Genomic DNA, 21,620 nt, shown 5'->3' on the forward strand with positions numbered 1-21,620 from the left:
AATTTTCAAGGCGTTCACGAAGGGGCGCACCAAAATGTTACCCCCTTATCTGGGAGAGGCCAGTTACGTCACTTTATTGGGAATAAGGGGAATGGGAAACAGGGGAGCTTTGCAGACAATTGACCTGCTCCCATAACGTATTCCTAGCCATACCTTCGAGCCAAAAAGAGCGGGTCTAACCTGCACCTGATTTGTTAACTAGGATGTGCACGCCTTTTCGTATCAATTTCGACAAATTAGAAAAGAGTTTTTTTTTTTTCTGTGCAGGTGATTCGACTCAGCATTGGACCGCCTACATGACGGCTGTTTAGGAAAGCATTCAGAGTTCAGACATCCACCAGTTGTCTTCTGCAACCCACAGATGCAGACGTTTTTACCTGCATCACCGAGACCTCCCAGTCATCTAGGTTTAGGCTTGCCTAATTCCTTTTGAGTCAGGGCGGGTGACGTGAGGCACCCCAGGCAAAAAAAAAAAAAAAAAAAGAAAAAAGAAGAGAAAAAGAAAAAAAGCAAAGCACCTTAGTTCCAGTACCTAAACCTTCTTAAGACAGTGTGGGAGCTTGTATCAAGCGCCTCAGGAGAAACTTGGCTGTCGCCGTAAAGTCAACTACACTACACCATAACTACACAGACTACACTACTGCAGGCAAGTTGTCCTTCGCTGCCATTCTCGTAGGTGGCGCTTACCTAGCGCCTCCGTCAACAGATGGAGCCACTTTTCGAGTATCCAAGGGAACAAGCTTAGATACAGTGCTCCTAGGTGGCAGCTCTGATCAAAAGCGAGCTGAACTGCTCGGGTAGAAAAAAAAAGGTGCCCTAGTGATGGAAAGGAGAACCGAAATTGTGAACAAGTTATGTGACGTCACGTTCTAGCTTTGTTCTATGGCCACTACCTGATGTATTGCAGACGTATGAGGGCTTTCTTCTGTGGAAGACTGGAGGGATTGGGATGTTCTGGCTGTGTGTCAAGACGGCCCTCCAGAAGTAGCGTGTATTGTCGCTAAATTTGTACCAATCTGAACGAGAAGGCCATAAGCGCAGACAGGGGGGGGGGGGGGGGGGGGGGGGGGGGCTATCTTCCTTCGGGAAGTCTACCTATTGGTGACACCCAAGGTGAACGTTTCGAGGGGAATCCATCCTGGGGATCGCGTGTTTCATGCGAGTGATCATGAAAATACTGTAAAAAATTTGCCTCAACACTGAATTCCCGACACTCTGCCGCCTGGCCACTCATATTGAACTCTCCGCGCATGAGAAAGGCCAATCAGAAGTCACGCTGACATTTTTCCCCAAGTTTTCCTAAACCCCCTAGTATAAGTTTCACGTTCGTAAACATAAGCCAACCGCCCGATTCCTTCTACGAAGTGGCCAAGGCTGGTGGCTGATATGCGATTGGCTAACAGCGATATGGAATCTGTATAGTAAGAATCTCAATTACTGCAAGGATTGTGGGAAACAAGGAATTTTTGGCACGATCGAATGGAAAGTCTCACATTTTTCCTCATCGAGTTGACATCAAGACATGAATCAGTCAATGGCCTGAACCCATACTCCGGCACACTATTCGCAAGGGGTCCAGTGGTAAGTTTCCGTGGCGCTCCTTGCGATTTTTTTTTTTTTTTCAAATCCAGACTATTTTTTCTCTCTCGACCATTTGAGTCACTGTTGTCCTACATTAGCGTGCAATTTCAAAGTGGGATATCAGTCACTTATTTCAACAAACGAACCTTTTCGGAACCAACGGCCTCTTCCAATAACCAGCTAGGGTGAGCATTAGCATAGACAACGGAAATAGACGCAGATTACCTTAATACCGCAAGGATGGATTACAGTAGGCAAGTTCCTTTTCCCAATTTTATTCACCTGTTGCAATCATGAGCTCATTCCAGGACACAATTCCAGCTGTTCTGGTCAAACATATTGATTAGGTACAACATGCAAAGGTATATTGAGTGAAACTCAATTGGACACATCGAATCCATGTTGAAGTGGAGACCGACAGGCGAACTCGAAAGTACGCAACTCTCCAGCTGCTAAGTGAAGAATATTAGTCGAATGTTAATGATTATTAGTAGATTTAGTAGGAATTAGCAATGGAATGCAGGCACGATTGGCACAAATTAAATCTTGTATTTTCTGGTCATACGAATCAAACAGCCGCATATGCGGTGAATACAATTATGGCCCGTTTTCAGGCAATTAGCACAGACAATGCAATCCCTGGGGAAGATTTTGGAAATTTTAGAAACTAGAAATTGAGGATGTTACGAATTTTAGACAAATGTTTTGCAGACACCGCGGGAGAGCAAAGGAAAAAAGAACGGAGAGGGGGGGGGGGGGGGGCAAGTAGAGAAAGTTACAAGAACCCCTGGGAAGGTGATTATGTGCGCACATCTTTCGTCTAGGGTCAAAGATAGAAACGGTGCCTGCAAAACAACTTTCCAGGCGTCACGTAATTCCTGGAACAGTTAAAATTTGGAGCCGAGTGGACCAGGTGAGCAAAGTCTGTGCAGACAGTTATACAATTCTAAACGTACGGTATATCCACGCATTGACATTTTCTTTGAGTACCTGCCTAAAATTATACAATGCTAGAACGGCGGCGGAAACTGCCCTAATGGATCCGATAAATCCTAGCGGTTCGACTGGTTGTCGCAGAAGGTACCAGGAGCCTAGGTAGAGAAGAAATTATTGCAATTAATGTTCGGCGATTCGAAAATTTCTCGATTATCCGGACACCTCGGGAGTATAGTCCCTTTTTTCCGGATAACCGAACCAAGCAAACTTCCGGGGAAACCGGAAAAATTTGGGAGACCTCTTTCCAGAAAAGGAACGAGGAAAAGGTAGTTACTTCAAAAATTTACGCGACGCGAGCTGCTTGAAATTAGTAGGCACACATGTGACAATTCTGGGCACAGCTACGGCACCCTGCTTGCCAACGGGTAATATCTCAGAACGTTAGTCCCGCGCATATGTTTGTCTTTTGCAAATGCCTTTGGCCGAAAGACAGGCGATGCCTTCGGAGGGCCTAGACAATGACGTTCGCATGTGGATATCTTGCGCCCGGTGGATGCATAGGGCACCTCTTCAGTTTATAGTTCCTATCTCTAACGTCTGCCCGCACGCACCAAAAACGGTCAAACAGTACAGAGTGCCCCGGTGAGATGAGACCCTTTTCCAAAATGCGGACGTAGCTAGACAGCACATGCCAGGGACAAAGTAAGAGTTTTCCGGATATTTGAACCCCGGATAAGCGAGACATGACTGTAGACGGACCCGTTATTGCGCTAAAAGAATACAAAAATTACGAGGGTCGTGCGTGGTATACGAAATGCAGTCAACGATCGACAATTCTCGGTGTACACCTTCCATGTGGAGTACATGAGCACAGCGTTAATGTTGTTGGCTTACCTTAAAGGAATGATAAGCTGGTTAAAGCTGAAGTAATTCGGTGGGATTATTAAAAGCGGTCATTGGTTCAGAACTGGGAATCGAAAGCTCCATGAGGTAGCGCACGTTGGAACTATGGTAAGTTAGACCAAACACTAAGTACCGACAGGTATCAATGTGATGCACTTTGAATGAGAGTGTTTGAACAACCTGGTTGCAAACGTGAGGTTCCTCAGAGCACCTATTTAGCATCCCTTGGTAAGGAGGACTTCATCGAGACTTTGAACACAGACTAACACTAGCTTGCTGATAACAGGGGGGTTACGCTATCGGCTTCTCTCTAGGCCAGAAGAATTAACGGACTTCGGCATCGCACACGATGTGATTTCTCGAATTACGTCATAGAATCGGCTGTGCTACTCGGGGTACTTGGAAAGAAGCCCGATAGGTCTTACCCGGTTCTGTCTGGATGGGAAAGACTTCAGGAAGGCCTTTGACTTCGGGGGGGTGTTGTAGCCGTCGGACAGCCAGGACAGGGCAGTATAGGACAGGATAGGACAGCACAGCCAGCCAGGACAGCACGCAGCAATCTGGAAGAAAAGAACTTGTGAAAGCAAAGGGGTCCAGGAAGAGCAGATTCGGTGCAGTTTTCGCATTTGCAAACGAGTTACTTTAAAGTCGAGGGTTCTGTGCAGATGGCCAATCCTCTTGAGCAGGCTAAATATTTATACTATCACAATACAGCCGCAAGTGTTTAAATGTCACGCACGATGCAATGTTACAAGTGCAAGGACAATAATCAAACGACGTAGCGTTTGCTTGTAATGCTAGAGGAGCTCTCCAGGGTTACACTTTACATTGACAGCAGACTTTCAGTGCCAGATACCGTGTCATTTACGAGGAAGGTTGCAAAAATTCGCCAGAAGGCCAGACAGTACATACAAACGGGCAGACCAAGGCACCAGTCTTGGAAGGATTACATTCAGCAACGCCAGGCAAGGACAGGAACCTCTGGAACACTTTTAAAGACTAAAAACTCATTAAACCAACGACAGCAGTGATGTTACACTGAGTGGCGAATGATACTGTAAGACCACGGGAACTTCGAGGCAAGGAACTTACTTTGACCTCGTCTTACCCATTTCCTCTTCGGTTGTTGCATTAGCAATTGAAACCAAAATAGCGTTTGTCACCTTACAATCGTCGCAATATCTTTGCATTTCTGAAAGGTGAAAAACCATTATTGCAGCATATATCGATGAATTGTTCAACTTACAAGGAACTTCAACTTACGCATAGAGAAGAGCGATGTGCAGCTGCCAGGGTACTTGCTGTCCGTACGGCGCGAACGAAAATTACGTGAAGCCGTACGCGAAGCCAAAAATAGATTACATAATAAGCGTCATCGTAGCTAAACGTTAGAACTAAGGCGAAAAAATAAAAAGCCACGTGGAGGAGGATATCGCAGACGCGAACATGGATTAAGTTGGTTTGGCAAGCGGATACGTACGAGACGGTGAAAAAAAAAAAAAAAAAGAAAAAAAGAAGAAAATCGTAAAAGGAACGGCATAAAGAAAAAATCGCAGCATGGAGTTGAGTCCACATGAAGTTCATCCCCCCCCAGTATAGACTATCCTCTGTTTACAAACATGTGACGTCATGAGAAGACAGGTTCGAGGTTATCTGCTTTGGTGAGCAAGAAGCGGGAAAACGTGTTGGCTGAAAGCTGATAGTGCGCACCAGCATGCTTTGCGCTGTGGCGTTACTTAATGACGTAGGGGCCCAAGGGTGGGGACGCAGGTAGTCTATAGACTACCTGCTCCCCTACGTCATCGATTAAGTTTCGCCGTGGCGAAAAGCATGCCGATGGCCACCTATCAACCTTATCAGCCTTTTCGGCCTATCAGCAGACACGTTTTTCCCGCTTCTTGCCCACAACAGCAAAATTAACCTCGAACCACCCAAGCAGTACAATGTACTGAAAGTCGAGTGCTATAGGGGTGGACGGGTAGGTGGAAGGCCTTGAACTGACCCGTGAAACCAAAGAACATTGATAAGACACATACTGTCCACCGCCAATCGCAGTACATTGTGCTACTTGGGCAGTCTTATCGTGACGTTACATGTTTGTAAGGGTGAGAAAGAAGCGGGGAAAAACGCGTCTGCTGATAGAGCGCACCAGCATGGTTTGCGCGGTGGCGTCACTTAATGACGTAGGGGCCCAAGGGGAGGGGGCGCTGGTTGTCTATAGACTACCTGCTCCCCTACGTCATCGATTAAGGTCCGCCGTGGCGCAAAGTATGCGGGTGGGCACCCATCAACCTTATCGGTCTACCAGCAGACTAGCCTTTCCGCGCTTCTTGCCCACCACAGCAAAATATATAACCTCGAGCCAGTCTTATGGTGACGTCACACGTTTGTAAGGGTGTCTATAATCTACAGAATCTGGAACCGTCGAGTACAAATAAGGTATGAACAAATAATTATAACAAGTTAAGCAAGAAGTCTTCTAAGCAAAGCTGATCATGGAAGCATGCCATGGATGGCATAGCGCTATACGTATTAATAGATAGGGTGATTCGAAAGATTTGGAATTTAATCCGAATTGGTGAGGAGTTTTGGAAACGAATGAGGATTGTTCGTAAAGATTTGAGTTTTGAATGAGAATTTTTATTCTTTCGAAGCACCCTGTCTACAAACCGATTACGTCCCCCCGTATAGAGGTTTGCGAGGCTCTACGACCGAAAGCTCCGAGAACCACGAAAGTAGAGCCCAACAAAGATGGCACGTTTAAGCAGACAAGTCATCATGTTGATTACGTAGCATATCAGCATCTTAAAGTTGATTAAAATTAAGTTGGAATGATAATCTGGGTAGGAAATGGGAGCCAAAGCTCTTAGAAGCAATCAAGCTGTTTGAGAAGAAATTGCGGCGAGACATGTCAGCATATATTACAACCCTCTGGTCTCTCTCAAAGTCCGAACTGGTCAGTTAATCGAATCATGCCCAATGTGTGTAGCGAGTGTGATGTGAGGGTGTAAGGCTTACCTTGCCAAGTTGAACACGCGAGACAAAGTTTACTCCCTGACTACCTTCACCGTTGCACAGCCGGCACCAAGCACCCGGGCTACGATTGCCTAAGCTATCTGTACGCCTGCCTGAGCCGATCTATCCTCAAAGCTGAGACACTCGTCGCTTCACGCGTCGCGTCAATATTGTACTCACCACCCCAACCCAGCGAACGAGGCCCACCTTGCAATCGCAAACCCTCCATCCCGGCCCTGTGAAGACAGTAGGTGCATTCAACCGCATTCTGCTGAACGGAGGCTCCGAAGGAGCAACTATTTCAACAGAAAGGTGTGAAGTGCGTGTGAGGTGCTGGCACGGGCGTTAACAAGGTGAAGACGCGCGAAGAAGCTAAGCTATCAGAGGTAAGTATGACGACATGGTGTGTCTTGTGAGATGCAGTGAGCATAGTGTGAACAATGTGTACTGGAACACTCGCGACAATATTAAACGCGTCAATGTCCATAGTGGCCTCCGAGAAAATTTAGATAAACACCTACGGGGCAACGGGTATGCAACACGCCTAAGCTCCACCCACTTTTACGCGCCTGGGGCTGTAGCTAGAGAGACCAAAGGAAATCCAAGACGTGCCAAGGGTTGTAGTGACGCTTCATAGCAGCCAACAAATTTTCCGAACACTGAATTTAGGGCGGAGCGCAAATTCAGCAAGACTCGCAGGTGAAAGGTTTATACTCTACGGAATTCTGTAGAAACTCCGACAGTTCCATTATCGAGTAAGGTAAGGGGCGACGTCTTGGGCAGAGACATGGGATGCTCTAGGACACAACCATCGTTCATGCAAGAATGAAATCCGACGGAGACATGCAGGAAGGAGACGGACAGTTTCAGAAAGTGTGGCAAGACACTAACCTAACGAGGCTGCATGCAAAATCACAAGAATGAGCGTTACAGGTTAGTACTATGTGTTAATACCTGAACAAAGAAGGCTGTCGTGGACGGCAAACAGTCCACAGGCCAAGAGGAAACACCTGACCTTGGTATCTGCCCAAGACTACAGGGATTCCCGAACAGGATTCGGTTAAAGGAGGTTTGCAGCTGATATAACGCCAACAAGTTACGGTCAACAAATTTCGATGGTATACGAATTCAAGTCGTGGGCTACTATGAATGCGCCATTCCTGTCCTGGTAAAAAATAAGCTCTCACCTATACGAAATAAAAACTTCGTAAGTCCTCGACTACAAAAAGACATCGAAAATGTTTTACATTGTAGACTTCCGGTACAGGCAAGCCAGTTAGACAAAATACTGGGACAACTCTACTCGTGGTAACCGAGTGGAAGGTTGCCGTAACTACGACATTACGAACCGGCTTACGAGACAGCGCGTCAGATACGCCTAACCTTGGCACGCCGGAGACAAATGAACTTCTCGCCCTCCCAGCGTTAAGGTTCCTCGACCAAGCCGAAAGTCCCACCCACATTCTTCTACAGGCCACGACGGAATTGTGTTCAAAATTAACGCGTCAGCTTCAAAGAGCTAGAGTTTGAGAGGGTGCAAGGAACCAGGCCGTTGACTAAAAAGAACTTAACGTCTGACCGCATGAACGGCGATCCAACGGTGTCGACTGTCGACGTAGTACAATATAATCCAGGTGGTCCACCTCAGTTGCACACACACACACACAGCACCTCCAGCGACGAGCACCTCCAGCGAAGATTCCAAGGAAGGCACATATGTAATCCAGATATGGAATCCTGAAAGTGCAAGAGTAATTTTAATGCATTCGTCTCACTATTTGGACCATATGAAATCCCAGTAAACAGTAAACGCAAGTTCCGATAACCTAAACACCAAAGGCAGAGAGAGTTTTTCTACGTCGTCACGTTTTTGGTATACAGTCCAGCAAGTAGTACACGAAACTCAAAAGAAATTTAGTCTCCGCTACAGTAAAAAGTGCAGTTGGAAGAAAAAGCACCAGCTACCATTTTTCATAGATGGGCTGCATAATTCCATGAAGTTTACTTCGCAAACACGCAAGGAGGACCAACATAGAGACAGCCACTTACCAGGAGACTAGCGAAAGGGAGCCAACCCACAAACGCGCGGCTTAAGTAGCCAACAGATAGCAGGACGTCACCAGGCACGTAACCACGTGGAACCAACCATGAGGCTCGGTTTGGAATTTCTAGAGTCGAGTCACCAGAGATGCTGAGTCAGGGGGCGTCTACTGCGATTAAATAAAACGCAGTTACCTTTATCTCTTCCAGACAGGGCAGCACCGTGAAAAAAAAAAAAAAGAAAAAAAAAAAAGAAGAAAGGTGGGCGACAATTCCACGTGCATCTGTGAAATGACGAACGGCGCTGATAAGGCGCGTGGCTGCCAGGTGCCTTATCAGTGCTGTTCGTCATTTTATTAAGAGAACTGAACGCCCAAGTTCGAACTCGTCAAAGGCGTGATATTCTTAGTTTTGTTTTATTCCGCATGTCAGCACCGCTGATCCATGACCATGCATGGTCATGTACATGCATGGTGGACGGGTAGGTGGAAGACCTTGAACAGTCTCTTCAAACTAAGGAACATTGATAATACCCCTGTCACACGGGCATTTCGATCCTTCTCGAATCCGATCTGCATCGAACTTCCCGAGCACGCTCGAGTTTTGACGCTGCTACACGGCCACTTTCAATGCGCATTGAATGGTTGACCTGTGCAAATGAATCAACGGAACTCATTAATTTCGCGTTTCCTATATAACAGCGATATTAGTGGTAATTTATCGTATACCGATGTAAGCATCATTTGTAGCTTCGCGCGCATGTCCGTCTTAAGTTACGACAGTTCACCGGGGTCGAGGATGCAAATGGCGGCCGTCGAGCCGTCTTGAAATTCTCAATCCTGTTATGGGAACTGTCTTGAGTCGAGCAGGATCAAAGTTCGATCCTGCTTGGAAGCGGCCGTGTAGCACCATCCGATCTGCATTGGGTTCAAGCAGGTTCGGTCGAGCAGGATCGAAAATGCCCGTGTGACAGGGGTATAAGACACATACCGTCCACCCCTATTGCACTCGACTTTCAGCACATTGTGCTGCTTGGGTGGCCATGACGACGTACAGATGGATAGAGGACTGCAAGAAGGCAGCGGGAGACAGGCGTCCTACAGCCTAGGCCGGCATCTATCTGACGGAAAGCGATGGAAAAGATACCTAGTCAGTTTTTTTTCCCCATTCATTGGCCATTTGATTCCATGTTCACTAACATGTCTTCAATATTGCAGTTCCGCGAACACAAGTAGCCTACATTACTGCATGCCGTTAGCAAAAGTGAGTAATATGAGACAATATAGACCTATCAAGCAGAATGTTTGATCGAGGTTTATTCCCAAAGGCCAGAAGAGATCATGTTGGAACCAGAGGCACTCTTCTTGTCGATAGACAGAAGAGATATGGGGCAAATTTGTCAGACCTATGTCGGCACAGTTCCCATAGAAGTCGGCCCAGGACACACATTCGTGCGTAGCGTTAGTCGTGATGTTTCTCACGGGGATTTTCCCAGGATTTTCACCTGGTAGGCGCTGCATGTGACGCCAGTATAAGCTTCCTTGCATATTCCTTCAAAATGTATTCCTGTCTTTTTTTTTTTTTTTGGGGGGGGGGGGGTTAAAGGTCTCCCTTTCTGCAAGAAACCCCCACTCTCTTTCTCTCTCTCTCTTTTTCTTCTTCTTTTTTTCAAATCAGAAAACAACTCTATCGTCCGGTGCAATAATTTTCGGCTTTTGGCCGGCATTTGGAATTGAACTCTCAGTGAACAATTTGTGTGCACAACAACACTAACAAAAAAAAAAGAAAAAAAAAGAAGTAAGTTCTTTATTGACTATTTGTATTGTATTGTATTCTATTGTCTATTGTATCCAGTTCTTTATTGTTTCTGGACAGCAAGTAATAATCCGACAACATATCTAATAACAATTCCAATGAACTTTAACGAGGACGTGATGACTTTTGTTATTGTAACGCTCAATTTATTTGTAACACTTAAATCAAATCAAATCAAGGGCGTAACAAGAAACGTTTCGAAAACGGCAGAATTCTTAATCGATTCATCGTCGTTACTGTCGTTACGAGCTAACGTGTGGCGCGAAATTCAAAAAAGATGGGCACGTGACACATTGCGCGTGACGTACACCACGCCCTTGAGGTATCGCGCGAAGAGCGCCGTGGACGTGTTTTATCACGTGCCCTTCTCGACGACTGCCCCGCGCCGTCGTTAGCTCGCAACGCGTGCAAGCGATTAAGCCCCAGAGTACATACGTCATCAGCAGCGACTATGACGTCGAACGTTTAACCATTTTTCAAGACAGCCGAAAAACACTTGATATCCAAAAACACTCTTTCACCAGGAGGCTTTGTTGAAGCGTTTACGTTCGTATCCTACTTCAGAAAGGCAGCTGACAACGGTACATCGACTTTCCGACAGATGGGGTAAAATGTGCAGAAGGCTTCAGAGCCGCATGCAACCGAGAGCATTGCAGTTGTACTACAATCACAAGTCGTACCTGCAATACACTCAAGTATGGGTATTACGAACTTATAGAACGGCTGAGCGATGTGGAGCACAGAAGTGCGTTTTCTATATAGGTGTACACTTTCTGGTTTATAGTTTGCAAACTTGAAAGTACTCTTAAACAAAGACATAATATGGCAATGAAAAAATGGCTAGGAAGCAAGCGAGCTGGTGAAGATGATTGATCGTGTTGTATCTGTCCTTTCGTGTTCCCTAGTCTCGGGGTTTTACATTATGCAACAAAATATTGCTTCATCTTTTTTTAGTAATAATGTTGACCCTAGGGTCGTAACAGGAATGAAAAAAGAAAAAAAAAGAGAGAGAACATAACACACACAAGTGAATACTGTTACAAGCTATATGTGAATGAACATAATAACTAGTTCTAGCAACAGTGTAATGTTATCAAGAAAACAATGTAGGTTATCTTAGCATACAACATTATCAGGGAGAGAATGCCATTTTTGGCACATGTATGGAACAAAATTAGTGCTGGTATTTTTCTGTTCGACAGACCGCTCCAGCAGGACACTTTTACGGAATGGCAGCATGCCAGCTCTTTCCATAAAGATGGTTACGTGAAGATGTCCTATCATAAAAGTCGAAAATGAACCGAAGTGCTTTTCGTTGGAGTCTCACAACGAGCGCTTGACCGGTCTTAGAATATGGGAAAACCATACTATTGAAGCATAGTCGAGTACTGGTTGTACTAATGTTTTATAACACAGTAATCTGACGCGTTCAGAAGCATCTCTGAATGTACGCCCGAGAAAATTAAGTCTGTTGTATACCTTCCCTAACACAAAATACAGGTAGACATTGCAGCGCAGCTCTGAATCAATAATAACGCCGAGGTATATTAGGCTAAGCTAGGCCTAAGGTAGTCTTAACCTGGTCCAATGATGTATGCAACAGCATACCTGAATGACAGATGATTTTGCTTGCGGATTACAGATATCGATACAGTTTTCATGACATTAATCAACATTCTCCACTCCGAGCACCAGAGGGCAACTTCATCTACCGCACTCTGTAACAGGTATGTTGATCCGACTGGTTTTTAATAACCCTATATAAGACGCAGTCATCCGCAAACAATTTGAAATTAATTTCATATACGAGAGTGTATCGGCATGAAATCTATACAGCACGTATCAAGAACTACTGTTACAGTAAATGTTTCGATGAATGCGCCTGTGCGTCGAAGTAGTCTGTCACTGCTAGACATACAGCGTCGATGGTGTCCGTTGTTACATGCCGCAAACAAATCAACAAAATCAACCACGGACTTCTGCCAACCAACTTCGGAACCAAATGGATTTCAGGCTTGCGATTCCCACAATCATTTGCTATTTTGCTATTTTGTGGTTTTGTGGCGGTTGCTATTTTGTGGTTTATTTTTGAAGCGTGATGTGGGCAAGCTAACGCTTGTCCCATCCTACAGTCGGCGATACAAATCATTTATACGAACTGGCTAGGTATAGTGTCATTAAATTGAGAGAGAATTGAATTGCTTGAATTGAATTGCTGAGAACGTTCTTATTAGAGAGTTGTTTCATAGATTAAATAGATTACATTGCATAGATCAGGTGTCCAACTAGGTATCATTGACGCGCCATCTTGCATCTATAGTCTGGTCATAGCCTCCTATATGCTGATCAGTATATAGGAGGCTATGGTCTGGTACACACAAGGCTTGCTCGTGCTATCTCTTACTCGTAGCTACTCGGCGTCGTAACTTCTCTCCCGCAGCCCGTGCCAGTATAAGCTTCCTTGCATATTTCTTCAAAATGTATACGTATATATATTTATGTATCTGTCTGTTATCTGTTGATAAATGACATATATGTGAGAGCTATACGTTTACGAGGCATATGTATAGGAATAGGATATATCACTCTGTACACAGTATATTTCTAATGCAATAATTCCTGCTGTATATACTGTACGTTACCTGTTGTTGCTTATTCTTTTTTTTAAAGATTGACCTACCTAACATATACATTTACCATATAGAGCTGCTAACAAAATAAGATATTAACTTGAGGTTCCAGAACTAGCATTAACTATGGGACCTCTTTCTGTACAAACTGACCCAAACTTTGTACCCCTGAACGAGTAAATAAAAAAAATAAATAAATAAGTATTCGCATAAGATCCTGTCTCTTTTGGGGATTTTTAAAGACGTCCCTTTCTGCGAGAAACCCCCTACCCCCTTCTCGTTTTTTTTTTTTTTTTTTTTTTTTTTCAAATCAGAAGAGAACTCTATCGTCCGTGGCAATCTTTTTCGGCTTTTGGCCGGCTTTTGGAATTGAACTCTCAGTGAACAATTTGTGTGCACAACAACACTAACAAAAAAAGAAGACTAAGAAGAAGAAGAAGGAGAAGTGCGTGGTAAACATAATCCACCGCGACGACTCTAGTGATCATCGGTGCACCAAGGACAATCCCACGTGTCGTTCAACCGTTGGCCTGACCATAACTCGATCAACACACTGAAGAGTTTAAAAAAAAAGGCCAGTTCTTTATTGTTTCTGAACAGCAAGTAATAATCCGACAACATATCTAATAACAATTCCAATGAACTTTAACGAGGACGTGATGACTTTTTTTATTGTAACGCTCAATTTATTTGTAACACTTAAATCAAATCAAATCAAATCAAGGGCGTAACAAGAAACGTTTCGAAAACGGCAGAATTCTTAATCGATTCATCGTCGTTACTGTCGTTACGAGCTAACGTGTGGCGCGAAATTAAAAAAAGATGGCCACGTGACACATTGAGCGTGACGTACACCACGCCCTTGAGGTATCGCGCGAAGAGCGCCGTGCACGTGTTTTATCACGTGCCCTTCTCGACGACCGCCCCGCGCCGTCGTTAGCTCGTAACGCGTGCAAGCGATTAAGCCCCAGAGTACGTATACGTCATCAGCAGCGACTATGACGTCGAACGTTTAACCATTTTTCGAGACAGCCGAAAAACACTTGATATCGAAAAACACTCTTTCACCAGGAGGCTTTGTTGAAGCGTTTACGTTCGTATCCTACACTCTTAGAAATGAACTTCACCACATAGCACTCTCCTAGCCAACCATCATCCCGAATGACAACGTTCTCGCCCCTGATTTGCTGAAAACGGGAGGAGGAGCCTATTTTGTGCTCATTATGCACGGCACAAAATAGGCTCCTCCTCCCGTTTTCAACAAATCAGGGGCGAGAACGTTGTCATTCGGGATGATGGTTGGCTAGGAGAGTGCTATGTGGTGAAGTTCATTTTTAAGAGTGTACTTCAGAAAGGCAGCTGACAACGGTACATCGACCTTCCGACAGATGGGGTAAAATGTGCAGAAGGCTTCAGAGCTGCATGCAACCGAACACTATTTTTATTTTGAGAGTACGAGAGCATTGCAGTTGTACTACAATCACAAGTTGCACCTGCAATACACTCAAGTATGGGTATTACGAACTTAGAACGGCTGAGCGATGTGGAGCACAGAAGTGCGCTTTCTATATAGGTGTACACTTTCTGGTTTATAGTTTGCAAACTTGAAAGTACTCTTAAACAAAGACATAATATTGCAATGAAAAAAATGGCTAGGAAACAAGCGAGCTGGTGAAGATGATTGATCGTGTTGTGTCTGTCCTTTCGTGTTCCCTAGTCTCGGGGTTTTACATTATGCAACAAAATATTGCTTCATCATTTTTAGTAATAATGTTGACCCTAGGGTCGTAACAGGAATGAAAAAAGAAAAAAAGAGAGAGAACATAACACACACAAGTGAATACTGTTACAAGCTATATGTGAATGAACATAATAACTATTCTAGCAACAGTGTAATGTTATCAAGAAAACAATGTAGGTTATCTTAGCATACAACATTATCAGGGAGAGAATGCCATTTTTGGCACATGTAAGGAACCAAATTAGTGCTCGTATTTTTCTGTTCGACAGACCGCTCCAGCAGGACACTTTTACGGAATGGCAGCATGCCAGCTCTTTCCATAAAGATGGTTACTTGAAGATGTCCTATCATAAAAGTCGAAAATGAACCGAAGTGCTTTTCGTTGGAGTCTCTCAACGAGCGTTTGACCGGTCTTAGAATATGGGAAAACCATACTATTGAAGCATAGTCGAGTACTGGTTGTACTAATGTTTTATAACACAGTAATCTAACGCGTTCAGAAGCATCTCTGGATTGTACGCCCGAGAAAATTAAGTCTGTTGTATACCTTCCCTAACACAAAATACATACAGGTGGACACTGCAGCGCAGCTCTGAATCAATAATAACGCCGAGGTATATTAGGCTAAGCTAGGCCTAAGGTAGTCTTAACCTGGTCCAATGATGTATGCAACAGCATACCTGAATGACAGATGATTTTGCTTGCGGATTACAGATATCGATACAGTTTTCATGACATTAATCAACATTCTCCACTCCGAGCACCAGAGGGCAACTTCATCTACCGCACTCTGTAACAGGTATGTTGATCCGACTGGTTTTTAATAACCCTATATAAGACGCAGTCATCCGCAAACAATTTGAAATTAATTTCATATACGAGAGTGTATCGGCATGAAATCTATACAGCACGTATCAAGAACTACTGTTACAGTAAATGTTTCGATGAATGCGCCTGTGCGTCGAAGTAGTCTGTCACTGCTAGACATACAGCGTCGATGGTGTCCGTTGTTACATGCCGCAAACAAATCGACAAAATCAACCACGGACTTCTACCACCCAACATCGGAACCAAATGGATTTCAGGCTTGCGATTCCCACAATCATTTATACGAACTTCAGAAAAAATCTTCCCGGAAACAACACCGCAAGCGATGTTGCCCCGACGACCGTTTTACGGGCCGCGCATTCCAAGACACGGCCCACCCGGGGGCGGACCGCGTTATCAAGGGGCCCTTCTCGAAATATGAAGGACCGGCTCCCTTTCGCTTCCCTCCACCGCGATAGATCGAAAGATCAATACGCGGATTTGAAGGGAGACCAGAGCATACGAACTGGCTAGGTATAGTGTCATTAAATTGAGAGAGAATTGAATTGCTTGAATTGAATTGCTGAGAACATTCTTATTAGAGAGTTGTTTCATAGATTAAATAGATTACATTGCATAGATCAGGTGTCCAACTAGGTATCATTGACGCGTCATCTTGCATCTACAGTCTGGTCATAGCCTCCTATACGCTGATCAGTATATAGGAGGCTATGGTCTGGTACACACAAGGGGTTGCTCGTGCTATCTCTTACTCGTAGCTACTCGGAGTCGTAACTTCTCTCCCGCAGCCCGTGCGTGCAGGTGGCGCGTAGAGTCGGGAGTCAAAAGGAACTGGTTCGTAGATAATAGTCTTGTCCATACAGGATAAAATTTAAATGAAAAGGGATTTTTTTAAAATTACGTGTTAGCGCCGCGAAGCAACTGTGGCTATTAGCGGCGTACAGACGTGGACAGATGGAGAGAGGACAGCAGGAAGGAGTGGGGGACAGGGGGGGGTTAGTATGAGTCCTGGGCCGACTTCAGGGGGAACTATGCCGACACGAAAAAGAAATGCAGGAGTAGAAAGAGGGAGAAACATGCAACATAAATAAAATAAAGGTTGGAAAATATATACATCGGACATGTAGTGCAAGAACCGCTTTTGTATGTTTCTGTCCTGTCAGCAGCAGTATCGTCTGCTTCGAATTCGTCGTCTGCGATGGTGACTTGTGGTTTCAACGATGCTTACAGCGAACGGACCATGCCGCACTCGGCGCAATTGTGAATTCCATGTAAATGAATACGCTCCTTTAATGGCTGCTATTTGCTGGATTCCTAAACAACTTCACGCGATGTAGCGATGTAGCCAGCAGGCCTTGTCCGTTACGTACGATTCTTCTATTCACATACAGCACATCTGCTAGTGTTTGTACACTGTTTCCTTCCTATATGTGTCTGTTTGCTGCCAGACGCCTCTAACCATTTCCTGTCTTCGTGACGTCACGACGATATAGGCAATGGCTACTTCCGGAACGGAGGGCACCAATGGAAGAAGGATTAGACAAAAATGAAATGTGATCAGGAAGCACTATAGCAGCAGAAACACTAAAGCACTCTGTGCTTTCTTTTTTTTTTTTTTTTTGGTACGGCCGCAGCAGATAAAGGCATTTGCGTGAGCCGGTTGGATTGCTTGGATTCACTATGTTAGAGAAATCAATAAATAAACACATTATGAAAACAAAACAAAACAAAAAGGAAACAGAAAAATAAATAAATAAAACAGTATGAAAAAAAAAAGGAACTGTAAGAACCGTACATCGTACCATTTTCCGTGCAATCTGCGCAGATAAGATGTCTTCCATGCGCTCTATATGGTAGGACAGAAATAGTGTTACAGGCCAGGCATGGATGGAATACCCAGTGATGGCCAGTAGTTAACTACATGTAGTTAAACTACTAGTTAAACTACCTGATTGTAGTTAAAAAGTAGTTATCAACTACATGCAGAAATGTAGTGTGCAACTACTAGTTAAACTACTATTTCGAGTAGTTAACTACAGTAGTTAGGTTACTGCAGGCGCCAACTACTTCCGATTTTGCCGCAAGCTTTACGGCACGATTGTGCTTCCGACTTTTACCTTGAGCTACTCGTTTGACGAGAACGGAGGTGCAGAGCAATTGTGCCGTGCTTGTGTACTAAATCTTCACTTCTATATCACTGCTTGTGATTAATACTTAGGTGTTCAAGAACACTATAGAATGGGATTGGTGTTGATGGACAACGTTAAGTAGTTATAGATGTAGTTAAAATACATTGCAGTAGTTAAAGAAGTAGTTTTAACTGCCTCCCCTCAAAAGTAGTTGAACTACTAGTTAAACTACTCCATCGCGAAGTAGTTAGTAGTTATAGTTAAACTACTGTAGAAGTAGTTAGTGGCCATCACTGGGAATACCCGACGTGAAATAACTGCTACAAAAATCGCTACTCCGTCGAGTCTCGATTTTACTCCTCTAATCGTCCACATAATGGCGTCCAGCGTATAGAGGTTTAAAGCGTCACGCGATCAGAGTCGCCAAGTCTGGCAACCGGAATAGGTAGGGGGAACCCCTTGTTCGCGCGAGGATAATGGACTGTCGCCGTGAGTCCGTCAAAGAGGTACTTGTGTCGCTGCCATTCACCGTCCTTGTTACGGCCCAATGGAGCCGTAAGGCAACGTGGCTACAAAGTTCCTAAATTTGACGGCTTTTGTGAGGCGGCACTTACGCTGTTCCTTTCATCGCCGGACGATGTGTCCAGAGATATTTTTTTTATTTTTTTTGACTGCGCCGTCTGTTCGGTAAAAATTGTACGTCGTGTGCAAAACTGTCGTGTACAAAATTCCTTTAGGTTGCAAGAAATTTTACATTGGGCAAACGCAGAGATGCGTCAACGTCAGGTTGCAGGAGCATGCCAGGCCAAGCTCCCAATATTCAACTTTAAAAGATCACGTAAAAGATTGCGATGGTTGCAAAAAACAACCCCCAGATTATCGCGGAACGCAAATTCTTTTTCACGGGCATGGAAGAGGGAAGCTTCTTTATCAGGAGGCTAGGTACATTCGAGAGGAAGGGGATAATTGCGTTAGTATGGCATCCATTGATTTCACCAAGAAAATAGAAGAATTTATCAACGCACGAAAGAAAAACAACAGATAGGCAAGCATATTTGGAAGAACTTGTTTCTAGTGTATAGCGCTCTCTTTTGGTCGGTTTTTGCGGGGTGAGAGGGGTGTCTCTGGTTTGCTCGAAAAAAATAAACTTCACTTGGTTGCAGTTCAGTGCCGGTCCTTGTCCTTTTTATCCTCTGTCCTTGTCCTACCCAGCACTGGGGTTTTTTTAATTGTTTTTAATTCAATATGAACCAACCAGCCCAAACGCTTACTCTGCTACCTGTTCGGTAAACCCAGCTATAATGACTGGTGTATAGAAGTACAGATATATTGGAATAATTGATTTTGAAGAAAAACTGCTGGTGCGCGGTAGTCTCACGCAGACGCAAAGAAAAAGAACAAACTAACCGCACACATTTAGCCCGGTCTATATTCGTTTGATACTCGCTCAATGACGTCACCTCGCCGCCATACGCTTCCAAGTTATGGATGCTTTTTACATGCATAGGATCTTTGGAAATTACTTGGCTATGCTGCAAATCACACAGCACAATAACTTCGAAACAGCAAATATACGGTGAGTGCGATATGTGGGTGATGGCTGGATGGGACCTACAATGTGGCGGCCGATGGCAGCACATCCGCCTGCTAGCGACAGTGACGGTCTCCTACGGATGACGTCATGCGAATAAACCCTATAACAAAACGAATATTTGCTAATGTCCACGCTGATCTTGTCACATGTTTTTCTTTTATGGCGTTCCATCACTGATATCAGGCTTTGATATGAGGCTTCTTTGTTTTCTTTTTGATTTCGTTCATTATCGCGGTGAACACGTGAAAGTATATATAGATAAACGGAGTATAAGCGAATGCGAGCGAGCTGGTGAGAACTTGACGGCGGTAACGGGGGGGGGGGGGGGGCGGCACGTCCTTCATCTCAGCAAAGACACAGGACGGACTAGATATACATCAATCATTCAATCAATCAGTCCCGCATGTTTCCTCAAACTCAGGGATATGTTACCGACAATGAATTAATAGGACGTTTATGACATACTCTACTCTATACTGCAGGGTCATCGGTCCATTCTATAGGTTATCTGCCCCCCCCCCCCTTCTATGCCATACAGTTTTAAAATGTTCCCAAATGGAAAATGTAGGTCGCACACACTCGCTTGAGTTAAAACTATCGGAGTTGTGTTCATCCAGGATGCGCACTGTGTCCAGCTATTAGCTCGGCAGGTGAATATGAAGACGACGATAGTGCTTCGTATAATAACCGGTATGATTGGTTACGTTTCTGCATCTCGGCACCGGAAGATATCTTGCAGGCAACAACGATAACGCAGATGGTTTTCTTACTGTTTCTTTTCTTTTCTTTTTTTTGTGATAGTTCGCTTTTCTTTCTTTCTTTTTTTCTGCGTCGTGACACTGCCCGCTTTCAGCGTGGCTAGAGTCACTAAATATGCTTCTAAGTGTGGCCAACTCTAAGCGTGACCAACCTCGGCCCGAGCAGTTTTTCATCTTCACCACCACCACCACCACCACCACCACCACCACCACCACCACCACCACGCAGATGGCAATTCTATCGTCTGCTTCGGAAGAGCCCGCCTTGCAACAATTTGTGCTCTTCATCTCTCATTACATCAACTGTACCACTGGGCGGCATAACAGACAATGTCGTCAAACAGCTAAAGAAACGGGCACTTTAGCCACTAAGGCCAGATTTCTTCTTGAGGACCAGGAAGATATTTCACTGGCTTCAGTACGGGAAAGCAGGTGACGTAATGAAACTGAGAGATTGTTTGGGCCATTCGAAGGTATATAAACACGCTTAAATAAAGGCTGCATTGGAACAAGGCGGGTCCAAACAGTTCACTCATTTATATATAGGGGTTATTTTAATTTCCTCACCGATTCACTCATACTGAAGCCAGTGCTACAACAACAACAACACCAAATAAATTAACGATAATGAATAGGGAAATTCGCCACGTAAGGTGCGGCCCACTACCCCGATAAGGCACAGGATGAGATGTGTCCTGATGATGAGGTGATGAACGATGCTAAATAGGGTCGATAGTCAGTCAGTGGAGCCAGTCAGTCAGTCATTCTCGGCCCGTGGTCTAACCTGATCGACCATCGCCAAGCTCTTGAGTATTTCAAGATTTTTCTCCGGGACACTGGTCTCCTATCTACCCTATGATCTGTCTGCGTATCTGTGTGCTGCGGGTGTGTTTTTTTGTGTGCCGTTGTTTTGCCTACCGTTTTGATGTCTAACTGACTCCAAGCCAGTGCTACATCCACAATATGAGCGCAGTTTCTTAGCAATTAGCGAGCCTGCCGATGTGTGCAGTTAAAGACTCGCTCGCTTTGACGCGCAAGTCTCGCGCGATGCTCCCGAAAAAAAAATAAATAAAGGAAGAAAAAAGAAAGACGAAAAGAAGGCTCTCATACAACCCTGTCCTCAAGAGGCCCACATAAAGAAATTGTTCGAGTGGTATTGAGGCTGGCTCTTTGATGAGGTCCGCAACAGCAGCCCGAGTCGACTGGCGCCGATGTTTGCCTTGGGCATCGTTGAAGACCCGCCCGCCATTGTGTATCAGTGCGCGGTGCGAATGACTTTGCGACTTGACGTCCCCCCCTCCCCCCCCCCCCCTCCTGCACACAACAATGGAACCACTCGGCAGAGAACATCCTTTAAACTCTATAAACGGGGCTCCATAACAAGGGGAGCGCCTGAAAAGGCGCGAAATGAACTGGCCCGCTTTTTGTCGGGCCGGGGTGATGTATGTCTGTCAACATGATTGTGCGCTACCCGCTCAATGGGCCGCACCTGGTTTTCCTCTCTCCCATCTGCCATTAGGATAATTGGATTCGGATGGTCTTTCAATCAGGCCCCGCTTGTCCCATACGAGGCGTTACGGATCGCCGGCGCTCTACAAGGCCTGTGATTGAGCCCCTGGGAGCTGCGAAACCCGACGCTCGATTTCGGTT

At 44.9% G+C, this 21,620-nt stretch overlaps 1 long non-coding RNA gene across 1 annotated transcript; it reads right to left on the bottom strand.

Annotated features, from left to right (window-relative positions):
* Positions 1-2,115: 2,115 nt before the first annotated feature.
* Positions 2,116-8,480, bottom strand: LOC135377357 (uncharacterized). The gene is made up of 3 exons (XR_010418109.1): positions 8,401-8,480; positions 3,846-8,172; positions 2,116-2,672 (listed from the first exon to the last, which is right to left on the bottom strand). It is a non-coding gene; the product is annotated as an uncharacterized LOC135377357 (long non-coding RNA).
* Positions 8,481-21,620: the final 13,140 nt, after the last annotated feature.

This window comes from Ornithodoros turicata, chromosome 1 (genome assembly GCF_037126465.1).
Source record: "Ornithodoros turicata isolate Travis chromosome 1, ASM3712646v1, whole genome shotgun sequence".
In the NCBI taxonomy this organism is placed as follows: domain Eukaryota; kingdom Metazoa; phylum Arthropoda; class Arachnida; order Ixodida; family Argasidae; genus Ornithodoros; species Ornithodoros turicata.